At 35.7% G+C, this 26,937-nt stretch overlaps 1 protein-coding gene across 1 annotated transcript in view; it reads right to left on the bottom strand.

Annotated features, from left to right (window-relative positions):
• Nucleotides 1-26,937, bottom strand: part of LOC145089475 (phenylalanine ammonia-lyase-like) — a 71,498-nt gene that overhangs the window by 21,437 nt on the left and 23,124 nt on the right.

Raw genomic sequence — 26,937 nt, 5'->3', positions numbered from 1 at the left:
TTGATTAAGTAGATATATCCATATCTGTTGTAATCATCAGTGAAAACCACATAGTACCGATTAGCATCCCTTGTGGCTGATTTGAAGGGTCCACAAACATCTGTGTGTATGAGGTCCAACAAACTCTTACCCCTCTCACAAGAACCAGTGAAGGGTAACTTTGTCATTTTTCCAAGTAAACAAGACTCGCAACTATCATCCGACTTTAGGTCAAATGATTCCAAAACTCCAGCATTCTGGAGTTGGCCTATGCGTTTCTTGTTAACATGTCCAAGCCGACAATGCCACAAGGATGCTTTATCTAATCTCATCGAAGAATCAATATGATATACATTATTTCCTAAGTTGTCTGCAATCGACACAGTTTCATATACACCATCACAAGGTAATGCTTTAAAATAAAACACATCATTATAAAAAGCATCAATATCACCAATTTTATTATCAAATGAAAAGGTGAAACCTTGTTTTTACAAACTATGAAGGGAAATAATATTTCTCGCCATTTCAGGCGAGTAACAACATTTATTCAAATCTAACATTAACCCATTATTAAGCAATAAAAAATAAACTCCTATCTTGGTGGCAGGTGATGCTTTCTTGTTGCCGATGACTAAGTTTATCTTCCGATGCTCCACTTGCTCACTTCTTCTTAGGCCCTGCAAATCAGTACAAATGTGAATACCACAACCTGTATCAAGCACCCAAGAATTAGCATTAGATGATTTATTAGACAATATTGTATAAATACGTGCATGGGTGGGTTTAACTTTCCCATCCTTCACATCTTGCAGGTACTTGGGGCAGCTTCGCTTCCAAGGCCGCTTTTCATGGCAGTAGAAGCATTGTGCTTCCTTTAGGTTTGAAGAAGGAGGAATGAGACATTTCTTGGTCCCACTTGAAGAGGAGCCATCAAGGGACTTTCCCTTGGTACCCTTCGAAGGTGTTTTCGTCTTCTTCCCCTTTCCATGCCCACTTGCCAGAACAGGGGATGCTTAGAAGTAACAGCCGACTTACCTTTAAGGCCACTTTCAGCGGTCCTTAAAAGTCCTTGAAGTTTGCTAAGTGTGACTTCCTCCTTGTTCATATGATAAGTCATACAATACTGATCATAACGTGCAGGTAAGGAATGCAGAATGATATCAATCGCCAAGTCCTCAGGGAAGTCCACATTCAGCTTCAGCAACCAGTCCACGAACCTTTGCATTTTCTGCAAGTGAACGGTGATAGGTTCACCATCCTTCATCCTGGCCGTTATCATGGAGGAGATGATTTCATAACTCTCTTGACGTGCGCTCTAATGGTATCTATCCATCAGATCCAAGTGCATCTCAAATGGGTAGAAATCTTCATAGGATTTCTGGAGTTCGGTAGTCATGGTAGCCAACATAATGCAAGACACTTTGGTAGCATCCCTCTCATGTGCAGTGTACTCTGCAACCTCCTCAGGAGTAGAAGTGGACTCATTGATGACCCTAAGCTCCTTATCAAGGACATATTCCTTGTTCTCATAGAGGGTGATCATCCTGATGTTTCTAATCCATTCATTGAAGTTAGACCCATCAAAAGTAACTTTCCCACACAAGTTCATGAGTGAAAAGGAGCCTGTAGGGTTTGAGCCAGTAGTAGTGTTGGAAGACATCTGAAAGAAAGAAAGGACAAGTTTAATTAGATAAAGAGTCCTTAATAAGTCACCCAAATGAAATATTAAGGCTAGGACCTCACAAACTATTTCATAACTTGGAAGAGGGATGCCATAATCCAAGCTATGAAATATTCGAAGGTAGGTAAATGACGATTTACCAATTTCCACCATTATATACGAAATAAATTATTAAGTTTTAATTGGATTTGAAACTCCTAGATCTTTTGAGATACATTGAACTTTCAATGGCATGTTTGAATCTCGAGTGTGCCCTCTCAAGTTTGTGATTGGGATGCCGAGGATTACAAACAAGGTGTGAATAACCATGCAAATTAACTTGGTACCCTTAATCTTAACACCTAATCGATGTGCTGGTTAACCACACGCGCTCCAGCGATCTATGATAAAACTTAAGTCACCCTTTGCCACTCTTACTAGTCCTTGTTAGTGTGCCGGTTAACCACACAAGCTCCACTAATGACTTGGCAAGGTGCAAAGTGTAATTTCATGGGTTAGCACCTATTTCACATTTTCCTAAAGTAACTAAGATTGGGAATTAATAAAAGTTTAGTTACTTTATAATCTCATTATACTTTTAATGAGGATTAAGGTCCTATCCTACCTGTTCGGCTAACGACCCTCCATCAGTCAAGGAAGCGGTGGGTGAGAGTGGACACCCATTAAGCTGCCATTTTATAAGCAACAACCTTATACCCCCCTTATAAACTGGCTTCATGAATGAGGCCTACTTGCGGTAAGACTAACTTATTCTTATACATACATATATATATATATATATATATATATATATATATATATATATAGATTAAACTTTTAATATTATAGAAGTATAAGGGTTGAATTTTAAACCTTTTAAAATTCCAAGGATCTATTTGGAATTAAAGTATTCATGTATGAGACTTTACAAATTCCAAAACTTGAGGGCAAGTTTTGAAACTATTTCAAGACTCTTAAATTTGTAACTTTTGAGTTTTAATGGTTCGTAAAGTTGAAAACTCTTCATTTTATGAAACCTCCTATTCTTTAATGACAACTTTTAAAGAAGTGGCTTTTGGTTATCCATAACTTGACGACAAGTTATGGATTCCATCATTAGCCATTAAGATCAAGAATTACACTACAAGCAAATAACACATAATTCCTATGATCTTCTAAAACTCATAAGAACAAATATTCATATCAAAATTACAAGAATCACATTAACACATATAAATCATGGAATTTTGATATAAGCCATTGTAAATGGATTAGCATAAACATTACACCATCTAAAATAAGTTTTAAAACACCAAAACAGTTTAGGGTAATGTTTCTAGTCCATTTCCAGTAGCAAAAGTCGAAAAACTGCATTCTGGGGCTCCTACTCATCGAGTGCAAGAACCTACTCGACGAGTAGGATGAGTTTGGTCATGGACTTGTCGAGTTCCCCTATGGACTCGGCGAGTTCCTGTGTCAGAGTGCAATTTTTTTAGCTTATCCAACAAGTTTTCATCAAGTATCAAGAAAACAAGCCTAGGCTCTGATACCACTGATGGGTTTTGAGCATTGTAACACTCCTATGGTGTACATGAAACCCTAGAAACCTTGGATCAATGTTTTCTCTAATACACATGCAAATTTGATTTTTCCAAGGGTTACTTCCTAACTAGAATGGGATGGGGAACATGTAATATAAAACTAGTAGAAGTACATACCTTTGTTGTTGCTTGGATTCCTTGAAGACTTTGTGAGCCTATCCCCCCAAATGTTGTGCCTCAAATGCTTCACACAACACCACAAGACTTGGAATAACTTGAGAGAATACACTTGCACTCAAAATCGGTTATGCCCTCTTAGAACTCACTAGTAGTCTGATTTTGCTAGCTGTAGGGCTCCTTTTATAGTGTTGTCACAATTAGGGTTTACACATGAATGCCCTTAATTGTCATGACTCTTCATTTCTAATGATCCATGGGTTTGTAACTCCCATGAACTATCCATGGAGCTCCAAATGGTTATAACCCAAATGCATAAACCATGGATCATAAATCCACCATAAAAGATTAGATGATGTTCATAATCAACCCTACATATTTAATTAGTCTCATTTTGATCACCAAATTAATTCTAAATTAATACTTGATCAACACTAATTAAATAATACTATTTGTGACAACCTGAAATTTCCATTCGGTCAAACCTTAAAAGTTAACCACTTTGTATCATAAATCAATGTCATTATTTCTTAGTTTTAAGAAATATAAAGTTCGTTTGATTATTTTAATATTATTTTTAAACGAACGGGTGAAAGAAAGTGTCGTCTCGGGTTTTGAATTTTAAAAACCGGAAACACCTCGCGTCTTAGAAATTCCCGACCAAACTTTTATGTTTGGGGTGAAAAATCACCCAAAAACCGTAAACTCATACCTATGTATGAGTTTACTCCCCAAAAGTCTAGCCATTTGTGTTTACTCCCCAAGTTCACAAAAGAGTAAACTCCAAAAACTCTTTCAAGTATCATCCGAGTTTTGATTCCAATTTTCAATCTTGTAAGTGTTCTAACCATTCCTAGTTAGTAAAACACTAAATCTAGTGTTTATACATCTAATCATCCACTCATATGTGTATTTTATCTAGATTTCCAAAACACCAAGAACACCAAGAACACACACTAAGTGTTCTTGGCCTTTTAACTCAAATCAAGCCTTCTAATAGTAAGTACTTACATCCTTGAGTGATTTTAAGCTAGTATTACATTTTAACATCAATAAATTATGTCAAGAACACAAGATTAGAGGTGTTCACGGTCCAAGAATGTTCTTGGACCGTAAACACCATAAATGGCACCAAAGTGTGCCTAAGCCTCTAATCTAAGTCCTAGTTGATGTATAAACCATCCTTGACATGTTTAAACCTTTCCTTATTGTGTTTAAGCCTTGAAAAACATCATAGATCAACAATTATAGGTGTTTATGGTTTGGGGATCTCCCAAAACCATAAACACCCTAAAGTGTGTTTAAGTTGGTCATTTTCCTTCCTTAGGCTTAGAAACTAGCTTATACACTTACCTAATTGTGTTAAGGACTTGAAAACATAGCAACACCTTTCTCCATGAGGGTTTACGGTAGTAAATCCAAAGGGAAAAAGTCCATGAGGCCGTAAACTCCTCCAAGGAGTGTTTTTGATGCCCTAGTCCCTTCCAAAGGCCAAATCACTTAGTAGAAATGCTTTGATGGGCTTGTTAAACCACAAAACAACACATGGTCATTAGGACTAGAGTTTACGACCGTAAACTCTAGAGTTTACTGCCGTAAACTCCCTAAGCGATGACCATCAAAACCGTAAACTCCAAGGGAGTTTACCCTTGGACTCCAAACACCCTAGCTTTGCCCTACCAACACTTGGATGCAATCCTTGTGATTTTTAACACATGAAACAAAGTGTTTTCATGTTCTAGAGTGTCCCAACTTATTCATTAGTTGTAATTTGGCTAATTAGTTATATATATGCTCATTATATGATAACTAGGCTCGTGCGTGTGTACAAGTCTTCATTTGTCACCTAGCACTGTACCCGACACTTCAATCCAATCCACTCACCACAAGTGAGTTCATACCCCCTTTAATTAACATTTGAAATAGTTTTAAATGTTTTAAATGCTTTAATGGGGGGGGGGATACATGTTGAATACTTATAGTTATTACATCAATCACATGTGATTAATAACTACAAAACCAATGATTTTATTACTATTCAAACTGTTTATCAAACTGCTTTACAAACTCTTTTACTTATCAAATGCTTTTACTTAAACTTTGTTATACTCATTATAAATTGCATGCCCGTATATGTATAGGTATACAAGCAATGTTTAAAAGGCTTAGGAAGGCCGTCCGCCCTATTTCCTTTTCCTCGATTTGGATGTGGTCTGGTGGGATATCGGGTAGCCGTCCGAAGGTCGTTTCAATATTAATTATATATCATGTGTACATATATAGTCATAAAAGTTGCTCCATATTCATGCGTACTAGTTACATCATTAGTAAGTTACCATCGGGGTAACACAGGATCATACTTTTACTATTGCTAGATTAACAAGTCAGTTCATTCATGAGTCAATACTTATTACTATGAGAACATATACAACTATACTAGAAGAAGAACATATACAACTATACTAGAAGAAGAACATATACAAGTATACTAGAAGGAGAACATATACAACTATACTAGGAGAAGAACATATACAAATATACTAGAAAGAGAACATATACAACAATACTAGAACGAGTAACAATACATTACATATACATGAATACGTTAACAAATTGTGATCCACTGTATCAGAGCATGCCTTCAATGTCATGGCCCGTGTTGTAGCCATAGTCTCTTGGAGGGAGAGCGTGAGTTTGTGTATAGATCTATACTGGATTGACTATCCTACACCTTGCTGCTAGCTACAGCTAGACCTGCAGGTCTGCGGGTGCCAAACGTCATATCTTTTTACGACCTACATTTGTCGTTGTTACCTAGTCGATAGTATGGTACAATTAATCACATGATACCTTAAAATAAATCCGGTTTAAGGTAGTTAGTATAGCAGTAGTTCCTATAATACAACACTGAAGTACTATAATAATTTACCCTTTACATATATTTAGTGATTATTTCACTTAACCATTTATGTACAAACTATATTTTTTTAATGATAGTTACACTTTGGAAATTACACACTTTTACAATAAACTAACATATAGAACAGTTACGCCTTGGTAGAAGGCTACTTTTAATAGAAAATATAGGTTTTTCTGATAGATTCAAACTTTTACAAACACTTACAAACATTCACATACTTTTATCACCAATGATTACAAACTCATACTTAAAACCATGTTCAAACGTTTTGATACAAACACCGACACTAAAATACTTATGAACTCACCAGCCTAATGCTGATAAACTCTTTCAAAATAACTTGTATTCTTAGGTCGACAGTAGACAGGTACCGAGGCCAACTTTTGAGAAGATGGAGCACATCCAAGGCTCATATTATTATTTTGATTTACTTTTTGGTGTCTATAACTGTACAGAACACGCTTTTATTAAAATTATATATTTAATGCAATGGATGATGTTGTTTGCTTATTTACTGTTACACTGTGTTGTGATACTTTACATGACGTCCTCCGCCCCAGAACGTTTCCGCCGTCCTTGGTTTTGGGGTGTCACACTATTATTAATATATTAGAACTTATAATATATTAATAATCACAAGTGTCCTTTCTCTCATTTAGTTTATCCAAGTATTGCAATGCCATGTAACCCAAATAGACCATGCCAGGTCGGGTCAAGTACATACCAAATAAAGTTATGGACTTAGATACTATATCTAACAGGGAATGCTTACATCATTGATATGAATAGCAATCTTCCAGAACAAGTTATGTGCCTCTTTTCAAAGATCTCAGAACAAAATGCAATGCTGTGGCACTGAAGACTCGGCCATGTTAACGCCAAGAACTTGAATCGTCTTGAAAAGAATGAGATGGTCCATGGTTTGCATGTCAAAGACTTTATAACTTTTGAAAAGTGTGTGTCATGTGCCCAAGGTAAGCATCACAGAAAACCACACCTGCCAAAACAGGTCAACTCAATCAGTCAGTGCTTCAATTGCTACACATGGATCTGTTTGGACCAGTTAACGTTCTCAGTATAAACAAAAATTCATATTGTCTGGTTGTGATTGATGATCTCTCTCTCGTTTTACGTGGGTTTTCTTTCTATCCAACAAAGCTGGAGTTGCTGATCTAATTAAGAAATTCATTGTGTTAATTGAGAACCAAACTAACAACCGGGTGAAGGCGCTTCGTACCGACAACGGAAAATAGTTCAAGAATTCTATTCTCGATCATTTTTGCGCAGAAAAGGGTATTATGCGTCAATATAGCTCCGCTCACACCCCTCAACAAAATGGTGTTGCTGAGAGGAGAAATAGAACTTTAAAATACGCTACATGGACGATGTTGTGTGACTCCAAACTACCAGTTTCCTTTTGGGCCGAGGCAATAAACATTGCTTGCTATGTTTTGAATCACGTGTTGATCAACAAAGCTCAGATGAAGACCCCGTATGAGATTTTATATGGTCACAAGCCTTCAGTCAGTCATTTCCATGTATTTGGATGCCCTTGCACCCTTCTCCACCTAGAGACCAACCCGAAGTTTAATGCCAAAGTCGATGATTGTTACTTCGTAGGGTATGCTGCTCACACCGCTTATAGGATCTACAATAAGAAGACAACGCAGATTGTGGAATCTTATGACGTGCTTTGGTTGGAAGAAAATGAGACGGATGCTAGAGTGGGTCCAGATTGGTTGTTTGATTACACATCGGGTTTTCAAATCAATAAATGTGTCTTCGGGTAGCTCATCTGGATTTGTCTCCGGTTTGAAGAGTGTTTCTGAAGACGAAGATGAAGAAGTTGTCTACAGACCTCCAACGGTATCCGTTTCACCATCTGAGGGGGAGTCTTCTACTACGCCTGAGGGGGAGTCATCTGTACAACCTAATAGTCCAAAATCTCCATCTCAAAAAGATACTCTTAATGCTGAAACTACGCCACTCACTCCTATAGAAAGAGAGTTCATGTCTAAAGATGCTTCCGCTATCTCTTCAACCTTTATGGAACTACTCTTTCCTGAAAACATTTCAAATGAGTTTGTAGCAGAGTCGTGTGGAGCGGCTTAATCAGCAAATGAAGGAGGTGTCAATATTCAAAATCTTCCTGTCTCGCTTAATGATATCAGCCAAGAGATACCTTCAAGGATTCAACGCGATCATCCGATTGAAAACATCATTAGTCAGCTGGGCAATAGTGTTAAAACCAGAAGTCAGAGTGGAGATGTCAATACTTATCTTTACTCTTGCTTTATCTCTCAAATAGAGCCCAAGAATGTTGAAATGGCTCTGAATGAGCCCAGCTGGGTAGATGCAATGCATGAAGAACTACATTAATTTGAAAAACTCAGGGTTTGGAAGTTGGTCGAGTTGCGAAAGGGTAAAAAGTCTCTTGACACACGATGGGTCTATCACAACAAGCAAGATAATTCAGGGGTTATTATGAGAAATAAAGGTAGATTGGTGGATTGCGGGTTTCGACAAGTCGAGGTTCTTGATTACACTGAGGTTTATGCTCTAGTAGCTCGCTTGGAGGCTATTCGTATCTTCCTTGCATATGCCTCTTACATGAACTTCACTGTTTACCAAATGGACGTCAAGACAGCCTTCTTGTATGGCAAGGTGAAGGAAGAAATCTAAGTTGATCAGCCCCCTGGGTTTGTTGACTCGATGTTTCCTAATCATGTCTACAAGTTGGACAAGGCATTGTATGGGTTACATCAAGCTCCTCGAGCGTGGTATGCGACTCTAACAAAGCACTTTCTCGAGCATGGATACTCTCGTGGCACTATCGATCAAACTTTGTTTATCAAGCATGTCGGTAATGATCAGATTCTGGTTCAAATCTATGTTAACGACATTATTATTGTGTCGACCAGTCCACAGCTTTGCAAGGAATTCGAAGGTGTTATGAAAAAGCAGTTCGAGATGAGCTTGTTGGGGGAAATGACCATGTTTCTGGGGCTTCAGGTCAAACAAACTTCAAACGGAATCCTGCTACATCAAGCCAAGTATGTGGAAGATATTCTTGAGAAGTTCGGGTTTCACGACGCTAAATCTGCATCGACACCAATGGCTGAAAGACCTCTTTTGACTCTAGATATTGATGGCGATTCCATAGATCAGACTCTCTACAGATCAATGGTCGGATCGTTGATGTATCTTACTACAAGCCATCCAGACATCATGTTTGCAGTTTGTCACTACGCACGTTATAAGGCTAATCCTAAACTTTCACATCTTATTGTTGTCAAAAGAATTTTTCGGTATATCAAAGGCAGCCCAAAATTGGGTCTTTGGTATCCGAAGAATTCTAAATTTGATTTATATGCTTTACTTAACAGTAATTATGGAGGCTGTGAGCTTGACAGGAAATCTACTTCAAGAGGGTGTCAATATCTTGGTGACAGGCTAGTGTCATGGCAGTGCAAGAAGCAGCACACTATCTCAACCTCAACAGCGGAGGCGGAATACGTTGTTGCATCTTCCTATTGTTCTCAAGTTATTTGGATCCAACATCAGCTGTTGGACTACGGTTTGAATTACTTAGAAACCCCATCTACTGTGATAATGAGGCCGCAATTCAAATTGCCAAAAATCATGTCCAACATTCTAAAACCAAGCACATCGACATTAAAATTCATTTCATCGGAGATTGTTATGAACGTTCACTTATCCGGCTGGAACAGGTTCCCACTGCTAATAATGTGGCGGATCTGTTCACTAAGCCCTTTAACAAAGCTCGCTTCGATGTGCTTGTGGGATTTTTGAAAATGATTCCTTTTGAAGATTAAGGTTTTCTATTATATTTTTTTTTCTTAATTCTTCTTAAATTTTAAAATTTATTCTTGTTTTTGTAGGTAGGCTAGTTTAAATTTGCGCATTTTATTTCCTTTTATTTTTCATTCTCAACCATGCACAAATTTAAGGGGAGAAATAATCAAAAAAATCAAAAAACAACAAAAAATCCAAAAATCCAAAAACAATAAAAATCCAGAAAATAATCAAAAAAAAAATGATTGCTGACAGTTTTGCTTGTAGGTGTTGTGACGAGAAATGATATTAGCAAGTGATAATGGGCAATCTGAATCTGCCTAATGTACCTAAATTGAATCGCTTATGCTCTGTGCTCAATGCGCTGGTAGGCACAAAAGATTTTAAATGGACTTGACTAGGGAGAGTTGAACTTAAGGAATTCAAGGACTTGACAAACATTAACCTAGTTAGATCCGTTTAGCCTGACATTACAACGCTCAGATAGGTTGAGCAGGGAGATATATATGAGAATCTACCGGTCACATTAAAATAACTTGTATCTAGAACTGTGGATTAACTTTTCCTCGATGTTCGGATTCTGTCCTTAATTCTGGTTTTGATGGGGTGACTGGGGTATTCCGATGAACTAGGTATGTAGAAGGTTATTTTCTTGCTTTCTGTCTGTTAGTCATATGTTGCCTCCTCTGCGTAATCGAGAAATCCGACCTGGACTGTAACGTATGCAATTTTATCTCTCTGCATCTTCTCTCTATGCAATTCTTTCTATCTGTTAGCCACATCTGTCTCCTTTGCGTGACTCATAATCCGACCTGGTACACAGTATATGCAACGTTCTCTTCTCAATCCCTCTAAAACTTCAGTTTGTTATATGTTTCATTCTTTGCGTGATTGGAAGAGATCCGACCTGGATGTACAACATATGCATTCTAAATCTATCTTCTCTCATAATAATTGTCTGCTCACCCGGTGTAAGGAGTATTTTGGAAGTCCTTGATGGTTGGGGAATATCAAGTAGCGGGAAACACGTTCTAGTACAATTAAAAATGAACACATACAAATTGTCTGTAGATGTCGCTGCTCAGTTTAGGTGGACAAACAATATCCCTAGTTGTTGTCAGTTAAATGGCCACAAGGAAATTATTTAAGAATAAGGGCTAAAAATGTCATGTCATTGGTAAATTGTCCAAATTCTGTCACAAATGTTTCGTGCTTAAGTGGACCACAATATTGGCGATCAATCAGACGAAGACGTGAAAATAAGAGTACCGACAAGTGGAATAGGACTGTCCAACAACATTGATCCCAGTGTCACAAATTTATTCCCAGTAATTCAATTTTTAAGTTGTATAGTTTATTTAATTTTATTTTTAAGTTTTAGTTTTAATTTTTTTTATTTTTTTATTTAATTAAGTGTTAAAATTTAACGGTTATTTTTTATTTTTAAATTTTGCAGATTAAGTTTATTTTATTTTATTTTATTTTATTTTATTTTTAATTTTAATCCTCAAGAAGTTTTGTTTTTTGAAATTTTTGAAAATATTGGATTGTATTTGACTGTGTTTTGCACTGTGTGGTCAACAGGTAAAAGGATTCAAGGTTTTTAAGGAGTTTATAGCCGGAATCCTCCTTATTTCTCTGATTCCGGCCACAAACTCACCTCCGCTCTCTCTCTCTCTCTCTCTCTCTTTCTCTCTCTCTCTCTCTCCTTGGAATTTTTTTTCTCGATTTTTGTGAAATTACTCCGATAGCTTTGAAGGTATCACGTTTTTTCCCAGGAATATGGGCTTGTTTCAGTGACTTGATGATTTTTGAGCCTGAAATTGATGAAAAACAGATTGTCGGAGTTTACGGCCCAAGCATACGGCCGTGAAGAGTTTACGACCGTAAACTCTGTTTGCGGCCATAAGCTTACGGTCACGGGTTTAAGGTCGTAAACCCCCGTTGACCGCAAACTCCCATTTTGACGTAAAATTTAATTTTAAAAATTATTAGTTCACTTTTGGGCTCAAAATTAAATCATTTAAAATATTAATTGCTCATTTTTCTCTCTTGTCTTACTTGGTATGTTTTAGTGTAGATAAAATGGCAGAACTAAAAGTTGCAGATATGCACAACATGGCGATGGTTCTTGCTGATCCTCCAGTGGCTCATCTAGACTTCAAATCAGTGATTCACGGATTACGAGAATGCTGCTTGGTCTCTGTCATTACTATGAACACTGTTGTCTATCAGAAAATCATACGCGAGTTCTGACAAACTGCCAAGATGACGAGAGATGATGATGGTGCCGTGACTGTGGCTGCTGTCGCTCAAGGATGCAAAATTATATTAGTAGTTCATCAAAGAAACATTACAGATCAATGTGTTAGATTAGTGTCTAAGTCCATAACTATTTTGGTATGTACTTGACCCGATTGTGTATGGTCCTTTTGGGTTGCCTTTACCAAAGCAACATGATAGGATGAATTATGGAGAGAGAGGATTAATTATGATTTATTAATATATTATGAGAATAATATATAAAAGTAGAAATCATATTGTTTAATTAATATTAGTCAATAATTAATTAAGAATTAATTTTGTGGCTAAAAGATATTAATTAAACTTAAGGGACTAGAACTGTCAATTGTTTGATAGTTGAATATTGGGCTAATGGACTCCATAGAGGATGGAGTGGACGAATTCTATTGGGAAACCCATTAGAAATCATCCAAGGCCTCTAAGGAGGGAGTCCATGGGCTGCTTAGGGCCTAAGTAGTCAAATTAGGGTTTCCTTGTCAGATAACCCTAATAGCCTCACTATTTAAGATCCCTAGGGCACCAAAAACGTGGCTAAGAGTTTCCTTAGGATTTTCAACACGTTTTTGGGTGCGTACTCTCTTGTCATTCTTCATCATCTTGCTCTTGGTGTTTGTGAGCCATTAGAGGAGTGACACTTGTGACTCTAAGCTTTCTAAAGCCATTATGGTTTAAATTATGGTTTAAAGTCTTGGATGAATTGCATATACAATAGAGAAACCTAGATACAAGCTTTAGGGTTTGCATGAGCACATAGGATGTTCTTATGGCCAAAAACCCATCAGTGGTATCAGATCCTTGACTGGTTTCTATTGTATTGATGCCTTGTTTATTAGTTCAAGCTTTAAAATCGATTTTTATGCTTTCTGCCTGTTGAACTTGACGAGTTCCATCAGGAACTCGACGAGTTGGATGAACTCGATGAGTTCCAAAGTGGACTTGATGAGTTTAGCTGTCAGACAGACGAATTTTTGGGATTTCTGCATATTTCGACTTACGATAATTGCGATAATTGTTTCAAATTAATAAAATACGATTTTTATTGATTCCTTATGATTATCCTTCTCAAAATAAAAAAATTTGTCATCTAATTAGATAATTGTTACCTTATTTGATAAATGTTAAACTATTTGAATTATTTGGTCAATTATCTTGTATGGAATTGGATTAGGTCAAAACTAGATAATCACCAATTAATTGTTTAATTGGCTTATTATTTTTTTTTTATCTAGATAGTTTTGAAAAGTTTCAAAACTTGCCCTCAAGTTTTTGAATTTAAATTTTTGATTAAAAGGTTTGATTTTGAAATATTTAAATTCTAAACCCTAATGATTTGAAATGTTTCAAAACTTGTCCTCAATTTTTGGAATTTAAACTTTAATTTGAAAGTTCAATTTTTAAAATGTTAAATTCTAAAACCCTAAGTTTTGAAAAAGTTCAAATTGTACCCTTATGGTTTTATTAAATTAATTAAGTGTATAATTAAAAGAGAGTTAATAAATCCATAGTGATATGGTTTACATTTAATTAAATTAAAGGTATAATTTATTAAATTAGACCACCTAGTATTTTAAAAGTGTAAAATACACCCTTATACTATATATAACATTAAAAGTCTAATATTATATATGTATAACTTAAACTGCTAGTCTTACCGTTAGTAGGCCTCATTCACGAAGCCGATCTATAAGGGGGGTATAAAGTTATGGCCTATAAAATGGCCGTTTAATGGGTGTCCACTCTCACCCACCGCTTCCTTTATTGGTGGAAGGTCGTTAGCCGAACGGGTATGATAGGGCAAACCCTTTCCATTAAAAGTATAATGAAGTATAAAGTAACTAAATGTTTTATACAAAATTCCCAATCTTAGTTACTTTAGGCAAAAGTGAATTTGATGCAATTCAGTGAAATTACACTTTATACCCTTGCGAAGACCTTAGAGGAGCGTGTGTCGTTAACCGACACACTAAATGGTTCTAAGCAAAGGTAGCAAAGGGTGACTTAATGTTTGTCATAGTTCGGTGGAACGTGTGTGGTTAACCGACACATCGAATAGGTGACTGTAACATTGGGGGCACCATGTAAGTTTGCATGGTTACTCACACCCTGTTTTGTGATCCTCGGCATCCTAGTCACAAATCGAGGGGAATATCGAGATTTAAACATGCCATCGAGAAGTTCAATGAATCTCAAAGGATCTAGGAGTTTTTCAATACATTTAAAACCTAATATGTGTTTCGTTTTTCATGGTGGAAAATTAGTGAATCGTCATTCACTTACCTTCAAATATTCTATAATTTGGGTTACGGCATCCCTCTCCCAAGTTGTGGAATATTGTGTTGCATCCTAGCCCTAATATCTCATTTGGGTGTTTTATTAAGGACTCAATCAATCCACTAACTTGCATTTTCTCCCATTTTGTAGATGTCAAAGTATGACAACTATGGTCTTCCCAAATCCCATTGAACAAGCTTTGCACATGAAGTTGATATTCCACGATTCGATTGAGGAACACGAGATCATGCTTCACTTCCTCCATCTCCTCCTATTGTTCTTCCTAACCCACAAGTTCAAAGGCTTGAAAAGTTCAAGCTCACTCAAGCCCTTTCGGCAAGTAAACATGAAGAAGGAAAGTCAGTGTGTGCACACGTCTTTGGGATGAATGTTGGGTTTTGAGCATTCTAACACTCCTAAGTGTACATGCAACCCTAAATACCTTGGATCTATGTTTTCTCTATTATACATACAAATGTGAACATCCAAGGTGTTATCCTAATCTAGCATACAAAACAATGAATATAACAAGATAGAATACATACCTCCTTGATGTAGAAAATCTTCATGAAGCTTGAGTGCCAAGTGCCTCAAGTGTGACACCTCATATGGTTCACACAACACCAAATACACTTGGAATAACTTGAGAGAATTCAACACTTCATGAAAATCGGCTAGCCCTTCTTTTACACACACTAGTGGCCGATTTTGGTGAATAATATGATGCTTATATAGTGTGTTACAATTAGGGTTACACCATGTAAACCCTAATTGTCATGACCCTTCCTTTCCATGACCCATGGGTTATGTAACCTCCATGGAGCATCCATGGAGCATCCTATAGGTTTAACCCAACTTGATTATCCATGGAGCTTTGGCCCACTATATAACTTATGGATGATTTGCACAATCAACCCATATATTTAATTTGTCTTTTTTGATCACTTAATTAATTCTTGATCAATACTAATTAAATACTATTATTCTCATTATTAATATACTAGAACTTATAATATATTAATAACCATAAGTGTCTTATTTCTCTCATTTAGTCTATCCAAGTGCACGATGCCATGCAACCCAAATGGACCATGCCGGGTCGGGTCAAGTCTTACCAATTATAGTTATGGACTTAGACATTAATCCAATAGTCTCCCACTTGGATAAGTGTAAAACTATTATTGCGTATGACTTCAAGAACCGACTGGCAATCGTAGCTCTCAAAAGCTTCTGTCGAACTCTGACCTTGTAGATGAACTCTGACCTTTGTCAATGACTTGTCCATTAGATAAGGGATCATATATTCCTCCATTCTAGATATCATATGGACTGAGACATGGATTATAATCATTCTCTCTGTCCATTTTTTGTTTCCCGATTTCCGATTTATGACGACTAACTAATTGAACAAATCAAATCAGTCTTGGCCCGGCCGAGCACTTCCATTTGTCATCATCAAATCATCGAGGGGCCCACAGATATCGCTTTTATCCCGAAGGTAAAAGGAATGGATAAACTTTGACTCATATGGCTTGTTCTACTACTTGTTGAATCATACAAAAAGGCATGTTTTATAACATCGAGTTACCGAATGCGTTTTCGTGCAATCAATGTACAACCAACTCATAGTAACAACTCATATCTCTAGGTTTGAAGAATATAAGATATTATCGTCTCATGATCACTCGTGATAAAATCCATTAAGTGATTCCAATGAGCCCGGGTTGAATCCAATACTCAGAAATTATGAGCACTCATGAGTGTTGTAGCCTTTTGTGCAACATCTTAGACCTCTACAAGCCAACCCATGACAATCTTAATTTATATCTACTTCCAGCATATGACCGACTGTGGATGGTTTGAATAACTTAGTCATCCAGAACAATGACCTAGTTTATTCTGGAAGTCAAAACATGCAAAATGAAACACAATAATAATGGAATCTAATATGGTCTCAGAACTTATGAATATAAATAAAACACCTTTTATTTATCACCATATGATTACACATTATTCATTGTATACTGTTTCAAGCATCAACTTTATTCTTGAATTTAAAACAATAGTTGTCCCATGCTCCAAGCATGTACACTATGTTTTCTAAACACTAGTCATGTCATACACCAAGTATGCATACTATGTTTGTCTATGATCTTTACTTTGTGAAATAGATCAATTGACCATAGCTCCAATGATCCTCTTTTCACAGTCCCAAATCCTTACTGCAAATGCAAGAATTCCAAATTCATGCCATTTACTGAAATCAGTTAGATTCTAAACTTACATGCATTGATCCTCTTGTAATGATTATGCACAAAGTCAGAAAGACTTGACAACAATCATTACAAAGTATTCCAAAGAAGATCAGCTCCTTGGAAACATCCTTCTTGCATTAAGTTTCCTAATCTTACACATATTGAATAATTTCTAACTTTGAAACATTTCCATATTCCATTTTGACTATCACTTCTGAACAAGAGTTGCCCCCTTACAGATTATGTCAATATGGTCCTTCCAAAATTATCACTATACTTCCAACTGTCCTTGAGCAACCAATCTTTGGTAAATGTTAGATTGTCCTCAACATTTGTTTAATCCTTTTAGTCATATCCAATTCTAGACCTTTTCCCTTCTTAATACCCCAGGCATTTGGAAAATTTTAGAAAGTATGAATACATAGCACATGTAATCGATCCTATATCCGAAGCATATGGGACACGATTCATGATGTCTCACATAAAGACTAAACCAGTCTTTTGCTATAATATTTCCATTTCAATTTGCCAAGTTCATATAATTCAGATTATGAAAAGGGATGCCGTAATCATAATTGAATTTTAGAACGCAAATAATGGACTCATATACAGAATTTTCTTATGTTGAGCCATTCTAACATGAAATTCATATATATATATATATATATATATATATATATATATATATATATATATCCTTGACTAAATACAATTAAAACCTCAATCTAAGCTTTTAGATTTGAGATGAAGTATAATTTCCTCTCCCTTAATTATAGCAAAACAACTCTTTCCCAATTGAAACTTTTGTTTTCTATAATTAACATTGCTAACTTGCAACACTTATCATAATTATCATGCTCCCACTAACATGATGATTATTAGCATGACACTTATGCTCCCACTAGCTTTGACATGTACTTAGAATTCAGCTGACTTTCTTACCAAAGTTCAAATTTCTGATACTAGATTGTTTTGATAAAACTTTATCAAAATCATACACCTTCCCTTAGATAGCTCATAGGTGTGTCTAAACAATTATGAAGAGGGATGCCGTAATCATAATGGTTAGACCTTTTTTCCACTTCTCACAAGTCCAGGTTAGTGTGTCAGTTAACCACACACGCTCCACTAACGACTTCGAGAATGCAAATATCGCAATTGCTATCTAGCTAAAATCTATTTAGTGAAAGTGTTTCCTCGCCATCATTTTCATGAATCGGAGAGAAACCTTATGACACTTAGATTTTTATGGTGTATGAGTTCCTACCCATATGAATTTGTCAAAACCATAATTACAAGACAAGGATAATGACAAATCCAAACTCATATGGATTGAACTCAATCTTAATTTCCTTCCACCTGGCAGCTCAAGGGCGTGCCATTGCTTCCAAGTTGTTGTGCAACCAATTGAGAACTCTAAAAACTCATATGCAAAGACAACTTTAACTGGAATGGGCACAAAATATGTCAACATGATAGGTTATAAACCTCAAGTCGTGTGCTAGTGAAGAACTTCAGGTTTTATTCTTGATTAGTTCTTGAGCCTTTCAAGACCTTTAAGACTCCCACTGTCCTCTTGACCTATAAGACTCCCTTGTCAAACATCCAAGAGATAGTGCGGATTCTAATCAAGACAAACACTTCACATAATTGGCCTTAGTTGGTCTTTGTTTTATCCAAAACATCACAACTTACCAATTTCAAATGTACAAGAGTAGGAAACTTTTACTCTTACATTTGACAAGTGTTTTAAACCTTCTTTAAGATATGTCACTCAAATTATAATCTTGGAGTATGACTCTAAGACTTGTATTGGAACGAAGTATGACTCATCTTCTTGATTTAACCATTTCAATAATTCAAGATTCCTCGTCTTAGTCATAAGAATGCACTAAGATTTCCTTAGAGAACTAATTGTGCTATGGTTTCTTAATCATTAAGATGATCACAAAACTAATACTAAAGTACTCTCCCATCTTTTCATATTTGAGAAACTTTTGTCCTTCTGCCTAATTTGATTCTTCTTATTCGCTCTGCCATACATTGGAACCTTTTCCAATGTCTAAGAGTTACACTTAAGCTTGTAAGTATAATCATATTTACTGAGCTTTAATAAACCATGACGAATAGTCTTATCGATCTTTTGTGGTGGACTTGACCAGTGCACAAGAATGTGTACTCGATCCCTTAGTCCTTCACTTGACTCACACATCCATGTGAACAAGTAGTTACTCTTAATAAATAAAATCAAAACCTTTTTCTTTTATTTTAAAACTTTGCGGAAAACTTATCCTTACAATCCATATGAAAACCTTGTTGTTATCTATTCCTAAGCAATATAAATATCATAACTCTTAAGTAATAGCCCAAAATTCTGATCACCGAACAATGCTATTGAAATCCATCTTCGCGATCAGAATCAGCATGCACTTAATAGAGTTAGACAATGGACTTTACCTGAAGTAGAGCCAAACTTATTGACTTTAACATCCTTAGGTAAATTTGGCAGCTTTGCAACCAATGCCCCTTCCTTTGGCAATAGTTACCTATGGACCCTTGATAATGGGACTATCTCAGACTTAGCCTTTCTATTTACCATTTGGTCAACTGAGTTGACTATGGCTGATCCCTTTCCTTTGGAAAGAGAGAGCTTTACTGGATATCCAATGTCATTATTGTCAATGTCCATAAGTTTTAGGAAGTTGATCTTAGCAAATAGATAAGATCATTAAGGGTCTTGTCATAGTCTGTTTCATAGGAGTCCCAAAGGAACTCACTATGTGACTTAGAAAGTAGTTGAGACACCAACTTTCTCAACACTTTGACACCCAACTCTCCCGGCTTGTCAATATGTGACTACATCTCCAAGATGTGATCACACATAGACCTTTGCTTGCCAATATGGCTTAAGTGACCTTAAAATTTTCAAGAACTTGTGGGTTAGGGAGAATAATTAGAGTAGGTGAAAGAAGTATGATTTCCATGGGACATCATCTTCATTTAGGAAAGCTTGTTTCAAGAGATTTAGGAAGATCATAAATGTCTAAACCAGACATCTTTTTGGGAGATATTCAAGATAGCTGATTTAAAGTCCTTAATATAACACTCAATATGAAATATTAAGGCTAGGACCCAAATAACTATTTTATAACTTAGAAGAGGGATGCCGTAATCCAAGCTATAAAATATTTGAAGGTAGGTGAATGACGATTCACCAGTTTCCACCAAAATAAACGAAATGTATTATTAGGTTTTAATTGGATTTGAAACTCCTAGATCTTTTGAGATTCATTGAACTTTCCAATGGCATGTTTCAATCTCGAGTGTGCCCTTCAGGTTTTGTGACTGGGATGCCGAGGATCACAAAACAAGGTGTGAAGTAACCATGCAAATTACTTGGTACCCTTAAGTGTTTACCCCTCAATCGATGTGCCGGTTAACCACACACGCTCCATCGATACTATGATAAACATTAAGTTACCATTTTCCTACCTTGTTAAATACGAGTTAGTGTGCCGATTAACCACACACGCTCCACTAACCGACTTAAACAAAGTGCAAAGTGTAATTTCATGGATTAGCACCTTATTCACATTTTCCTAAGTAACTAAGATTGGGTATTATTAACAGTTTAGTTACTTAGTATTTATCATTAATACTTTTAATGAAGGGAGAATTAAGTCCTGTCAAACCCGTTCGGCTAATGACCCTCCACTAGTCAAGGAAGCGGTGGGTGAGAGTGGACACCCATTAAACTGCCATTTTATAAGCAGTAACCTTATACCCCCCCTTATAGACCGGCTTCGTGAATGAGGTCTACTAACGGTAAGACTGACTTTACTCCTATACATATATATATAAATATTATTAACTTATAATATTATAAAGTGTAAGGGTTGAGTTTTAACTTTTAAAATTCTAAGGGCTAACTTGGAATTAAAGTATTCATAAGTGAAAACTTTTCAAATTCCAAAACATGAAGAAAATTTTCAAACTATTCAAAACTAATTAATTCTGTAACTTATGTGTTTAAAGTAGTTTTAATCCAAAAACTCTTCAAGTTCCATAACTTGAGGACAAGTTATGGAAGACTTTAAACTAATAAAAGAATTAACTTTACTTTATTTTATAACTTATGGAATTAATTAAGGTTAGACTTTTTATTTATTTATTTATTTAATGAAGAGACTCTTGGTCCTCCATAACTTGAGGACAAGTTATGGAGTCATAAAACTATTTAATTAGAACTAGACTCTTCATTTTTGTAACCTTTGCCAACTTTTATGAGTTTTATGAAACTTAAATGTGACTTTTCATATAACTTGAGTACAAGTTACAAAAACACATTTTAGAATCAACTCTTAGATTAGTTTGGAATGAAAACAACTATTTCACTCAACTTTTCTATTAATCTAAGCAAATCATAAGAACAAGATAATTCAAATCAAACTTTTCCATGTAATTAGTCTAAACCTTAAACTAATAAAAAACATGAATCTATTGACAATTATCTTTGAAATTGGATTAGCATGAACATTACTATATCAAAAACAGGTTTATAAGTCCAAAAATATCTTAGGGCAATGTTCCTAGTCCAATTCCAGCCAAAAATGTCGAATATATGTTGTCTGGGGGTCCAACTTGTCGAGTCCATGAACCAACTCGGCGAGTTGGATGCATTTTGCCTTGGACTCGGCGAGTCCATTCGAGGACTCGACGAGTCTGCTGGGCAGACAGCAACAAAACTCGATTTTTTAGCTACTTTTGCAAGTATAACAAGAAAACAAGCCAATGCTCTGATACCACTATTGGGTTTTGAGCATTCTAACACTCCTAAGTGTACATGCAACCCTAAATACCTTGGATCTATGTTTTCTCTATTATACATACAAATGTGAACATCCAAGGTATTATCCTAATCTAGCATACAAAACAATGAATATAACAAGATAGAATACATACCTCTTTGGTGTAGAAAATCTTCATGAAGCTTGAGTGCCAAGTGCCTCAAGTGTGACACCTCAAATGGTTCACACAACACCAAATACACTTGGAATAACTTCAGAGAATTCAACACTTCATGAAAATCGGCTAGCCCTTCTTTTACACACACTAGTGGCCGATTTTGGTGAATAATATGATGCTTATATAGTGTGTTAAAATTAGGGTTACACCATGTAAACCCTATTTTTCATTACCTTTCATTTCCATGACCCATGGGTTATGTAACCTCCATGGAGCATCCATGGAGCATCCTATGGGTTTAACCCAACTTGATTATCCATGGAGCTTTGGCCCACTATATAAGTTGTGGACGATTTGCACCATCAACCCATATATTTAATTAGTCCTCTTTTGATCACTTAATTAATCCTAGATTAATTCTTGATCAATACTAATTAAAAACTATTATTCCTATTAGTAATATACTAGAACTTATAATATATTAATAACCATAAGTGTCTTATTTCTCTCATTTAGTCTATCCAAGTGCATGATGCCATGCAACCCAAATGGACCATGTCGGGTCGGGTCAAGTCTTACCAATTATAGTTATGGACTTAGACATTAATCCAACAATGATGTCACACATTGATAGGTTACGAATGTTGGGAGTCGTTGTCTGTGAGGAGCTGGCTGTTGACTGGGTTCTTCAGTCGCTTCCTGACTCGTATAGTGAGTTCTTAAGAGAGTACTATATGATAGACCACGACGTGACCCTCATCGATCTCACCTATTTGCTTGTTGCTGCTAAATCAACGATGATTTGGCGCACTGTAAAGGCAAAGTTGATTGGTGAATCTACCTTCCAGACCTCTATGGACATAGGAAATGGCAACAAAAGGCATGCCATGGTCGAAATGTTTGATCATAATAGAAAGGCAAAGTCTGAAGTAGATCCTTGTGATGTTCCAAAAGAGTCAATTTGCTTTTATTGCCAAGAGAAGGGACATTGGAGACAAAGTTGCACTGTCTACCTGAGAGATCTAAGACATGGGAGAGTCAAGACGTATGGCTCTACTTCAGGTAAAAATCCACTATCTAACTCCATTGAGTTCCTATTCATGAATTCTTAATACATAATATGATAAGATTGCATTTGAATGTTTTGCAAGATCAGAGACAAAAGACGAAGCTTGATGGAAGAGCAAGATGAGTCTGATCACGAAAAAATGGATCATGATCGCATGGATTCGAAGATCAGATTTTGAGCTTAGAAAGTTATGATAGAGTTTTTAGGAATATTTGATTACATAGTTTTTCAGTTGATTTTCATTGTAAGGACTTGTTTTCTGCTGCTTTTATGAATAAAATAAATTTTGATTTATCTTATTTATGTATATCCTTGCAATGAAATCGTTGTGAAAAAATTGATGTTTGTGTATTTCTATAAATGGATGTGATTCTTAGTTATGTTATTTATGGTAGTGTCAAAATTTTCTAAGTAAGGAAAGATTCCCATCACCCAAGTTTCAATTGGACAGAAACTTGGAATCATATGATTTGAATCATGTGATGTATGGAAATCTTGGTACATAGGAAATTAAGACTAATTCCTTGATCAAACAAGTATGTGAGTCAAGTAAAGGACTAAAGGAATAGAAAACAATGTTGTGCACTAGTCAAGTCCACCACAAATAACAATAAAACTGTTCGTCATAATTTACTAAAAGTCTAGTAAATGTGGTTATGCTTACAAGATTAAGTAGAATTCTGAATCATTGAAAAGGTTTCAATGAATGGCAGAATGAATAAGAAGAATCAACAAGGAAGAAAGATAAAAGTTTCTCTAATCTAAGAAGAAGGGATAGTACTTTTGTATCGGTTTTATGATCATCTTAATGATTTAGAACCATATCACAATTGATCCTCTAAGGACATCATAGTGCACTAGTATGGCTAAGAAGAGGAATAAGAAATTGTTGAAATGGTTAAATCAAAAGGATGAGTCATACTTCGTTCCAAAATCAAGTCTTAGAATCATACTCCAAGATTGTGAATTGAGTGACACAACTCATCATATGCGAAGTAGAAATTTTTTTTCTTACTCTTGCACGTTTGAAATTGGTAAGTTGTGACAAAGACCAACTAAGACCAAACATGTGTAATGTTTTCTCTTGATATAGACACACACTAACTCTTGGATATTTGTTTATCAGGAAATGTTTTTTTATAAGAGAATCTAATATGTCAAGAGGTCAGTGGGAGTCTGAAGATCTTAAAAAGATTCAAGAACTAATCAAGAGTAAACCTATTAAACACTAGCACACGACTTGAGGTTTGTAACCTATCGTGTTGACCAAATTCTATTTCTGTGCCAATCCTGTTAAGTGATTATGCATATGAGTGCTATGAGTTCTCAATAGAATGCATAAGGAAAGCACCTTATTCAATGATAGTACATTGACTGGTACAGGTGACTGCTAGATAACTTGGATGCAATGGTGGGACCCTTGATGGCAAGAAATTAAGAATGAACAAGTTCTATGCATAAGAGTTTGAATTTGTCACAAACATTATCTTTCGATTATGGTTATGGAAAATTCACATGGATAGGAACACATACACCATAAAATCTAAGTGTCATAAGGTTTCTCTCATTCATGAAAATGATATTGAGGAAACGCTTTCACTAAGAGAGATTTTAAGGAGATAGCAACTATGTAAATTACATTCTCAAATTCGATTATGATTACGACATCCCTTTACATAGTTCGAATTGTGAGATTTGGCGATTAGTCTGAACATTTAGTTATTAGTAAGATAAGTTCTGAATTAGTTTAAACACACATATGAGCTATCAAAGGAAAGGTCTGTGATTTTGATAAGCTTAGATAAAGGCTTATCGAAGCATATCGTATTCGAAACAATGAACTTTGCAAGTCAATAAGTATTGATTCCTAGAAGTTTAGCTGGTTCCTAAATATGTGTCAAAGCTAGTGGGAGCATAAGGGTTATGCTGGAATGAATATAATCATCATGTTAGTGGGAGCATGATTATTATTTAAGTATTGCAAGTTGGCAATATTAATTATAGAAAAACAAAAGTTTCACTTTGCAAGGTTGCAAGGGTTGAAGAGATGATTTTGCTATAGTTAGGGGAGAAAATCTTATACTTCGTCTTCAATCTAGAAGCTTAGATCGAGAAATTTAATTGTATTTAGTCAAGTGTATATTTATTATTTGCATTCTCAAAATACAATTATGATTGCGACATCCCTCTTCATAGTTCGAATTTTTGAGAACACGAAAAATAGAAATATTATGACAATATTATAGTAAAAAATTGGTAAAGTATCAAGTTTTTATTATGAATTGCATCCCATACGCTTCAGGTATAGGATCAATTGCATATGCTATAATATTCGACCGTTCTAAAATTTTCCAAATGTCTGGGGCATTTAGAGGGAAAAAGGAAATAGAACCGGTTTTGACTAAAATAATTAAACAACTGCCAAGGACAATCTAAGGTTCGCCAAGGATTGGTCGCTTGTGGACTGTTGAAAGTATAGCCATGGATGGACCATATTGACATTATTATGAATAGATAAGATTCTATTTAGAATGAGTTATCATATGGAAAATATGGAAATGTTTCCATATTGGGAGTTGGACATCGAGAATTAATGTCTACATTAGAAACTTCATGACAATGAAATTGTACTTTGAATACGAGACTTCATGACAATGAAAATATGCAAGAAGGATATTCAAAGGAATGTACTTTGAATACGAGACTTCATGACAATGAAATTGTCTTGTAACAATCTCCAATAGAGCATTTTGTAACTTCGTTGGCCGAGTCTTGGTGACTTTTGTGCCGTGACATTACGAAATGACCGTTGCATAAAATGTTAGAATCTAACATATTCTAGTAGTGGCGAGAATTTTGTATTCTTACACTAATGGATTAGGAATTGTGAAATGATTGTGATTGAAAATGTTATTCAGTTATACTGTTTCACAAAGTAAGGACTATAGGTAAAGATAGTGTGCATGCTAAGAGCATGGGACAATTGTTGTTATAATTCAAGTAAGAAGTTGATTACACGAAACAACAAATAATGAGTAATCAATATGGCGATTAAATAAAATGTTTTATTTATACCCGGAGTTTGGGGCCATATGGGATTAGTATTATTCTTGTGTTTCACTTTGCATGTTTTGACTTCCTGAATAATTTAATTATTCAGAATAATCAAATTATTCGAACGGTCCACAGTCGTTCATATGTAGGAAGTAGGTATGAATGAAGATTGTCGTGAATTGGTGTGTGGATTGTCTAAAGTGTATTAGACATAAGCAAATGTTTGCTGCAACGTTTATGAGTGCTTATGAATATGATTTGGGCAGTGGATTAAACCCACGCTCACTTGGATCACTTCATTGATTTTATCACGAGTGATTGTTGAGACGATAACATCTTATATTCTTGAAACAGAGATGTGTGAGTTGTATCTTGCGAGTCGGTTACACATTGATAATATGTAAACATACCAGTAACTTGGTGTTATAAAACATATTATTGTGTGTGATTCGGTGAGTGAGTGCAAGCAAGCACTGAATCGTAGTTTATCCGTTACTTTTATCCAAATTGGATAAAAATGATATCTGTGGGCCCCTCGATGATTTAGTGATGACACCTAAGTGCTTGGCCAAGCCGAGACTAAGTTGGTGTATTCAATTGTAGTCTGTTGTCAGTCGTCATCAATTGGAAATCAGGAAAAAAAACACACAGATAGAGAGAATGATTTAAATCCATGTCTCAGTCTATACGATATCTAGAATGGAGGAATATATGATCCCTTATCTAAAGGACGCGTATCTGATAAGATCAGAGTTGACAGCGGATTTTGAAAGCTACGATTGCGGATCAGGATCTAAAGTCATACGCATAATAGTTATTAGACTTATCCAAGTGGGAGACCGTTGGATTAGGGTCTAAGTCCATAACTATTTTGGTATGTACTTGACCCGATGGTGCATGGTCCTTTTGGGTTGCCTTCACTA

The sequence above is a fragment of the Lactuca serriola genome, chromosome 2 (assembly GCF_051521515.1).
Source record: "Lactuca serriola cultivar US96UC23 chromosome 2, Lser_US96UC23_V15, whole genome shotgun sequence".
NCBI lineage: Eukaryota > Viridiplantae > Streptophyta > Magnoliopsida > Asterales > Asteraceae > Lactuca > Lactuca serriola.
This window is presented reverse-complemented; position numbering and strand designations above follow the sequence as displayed.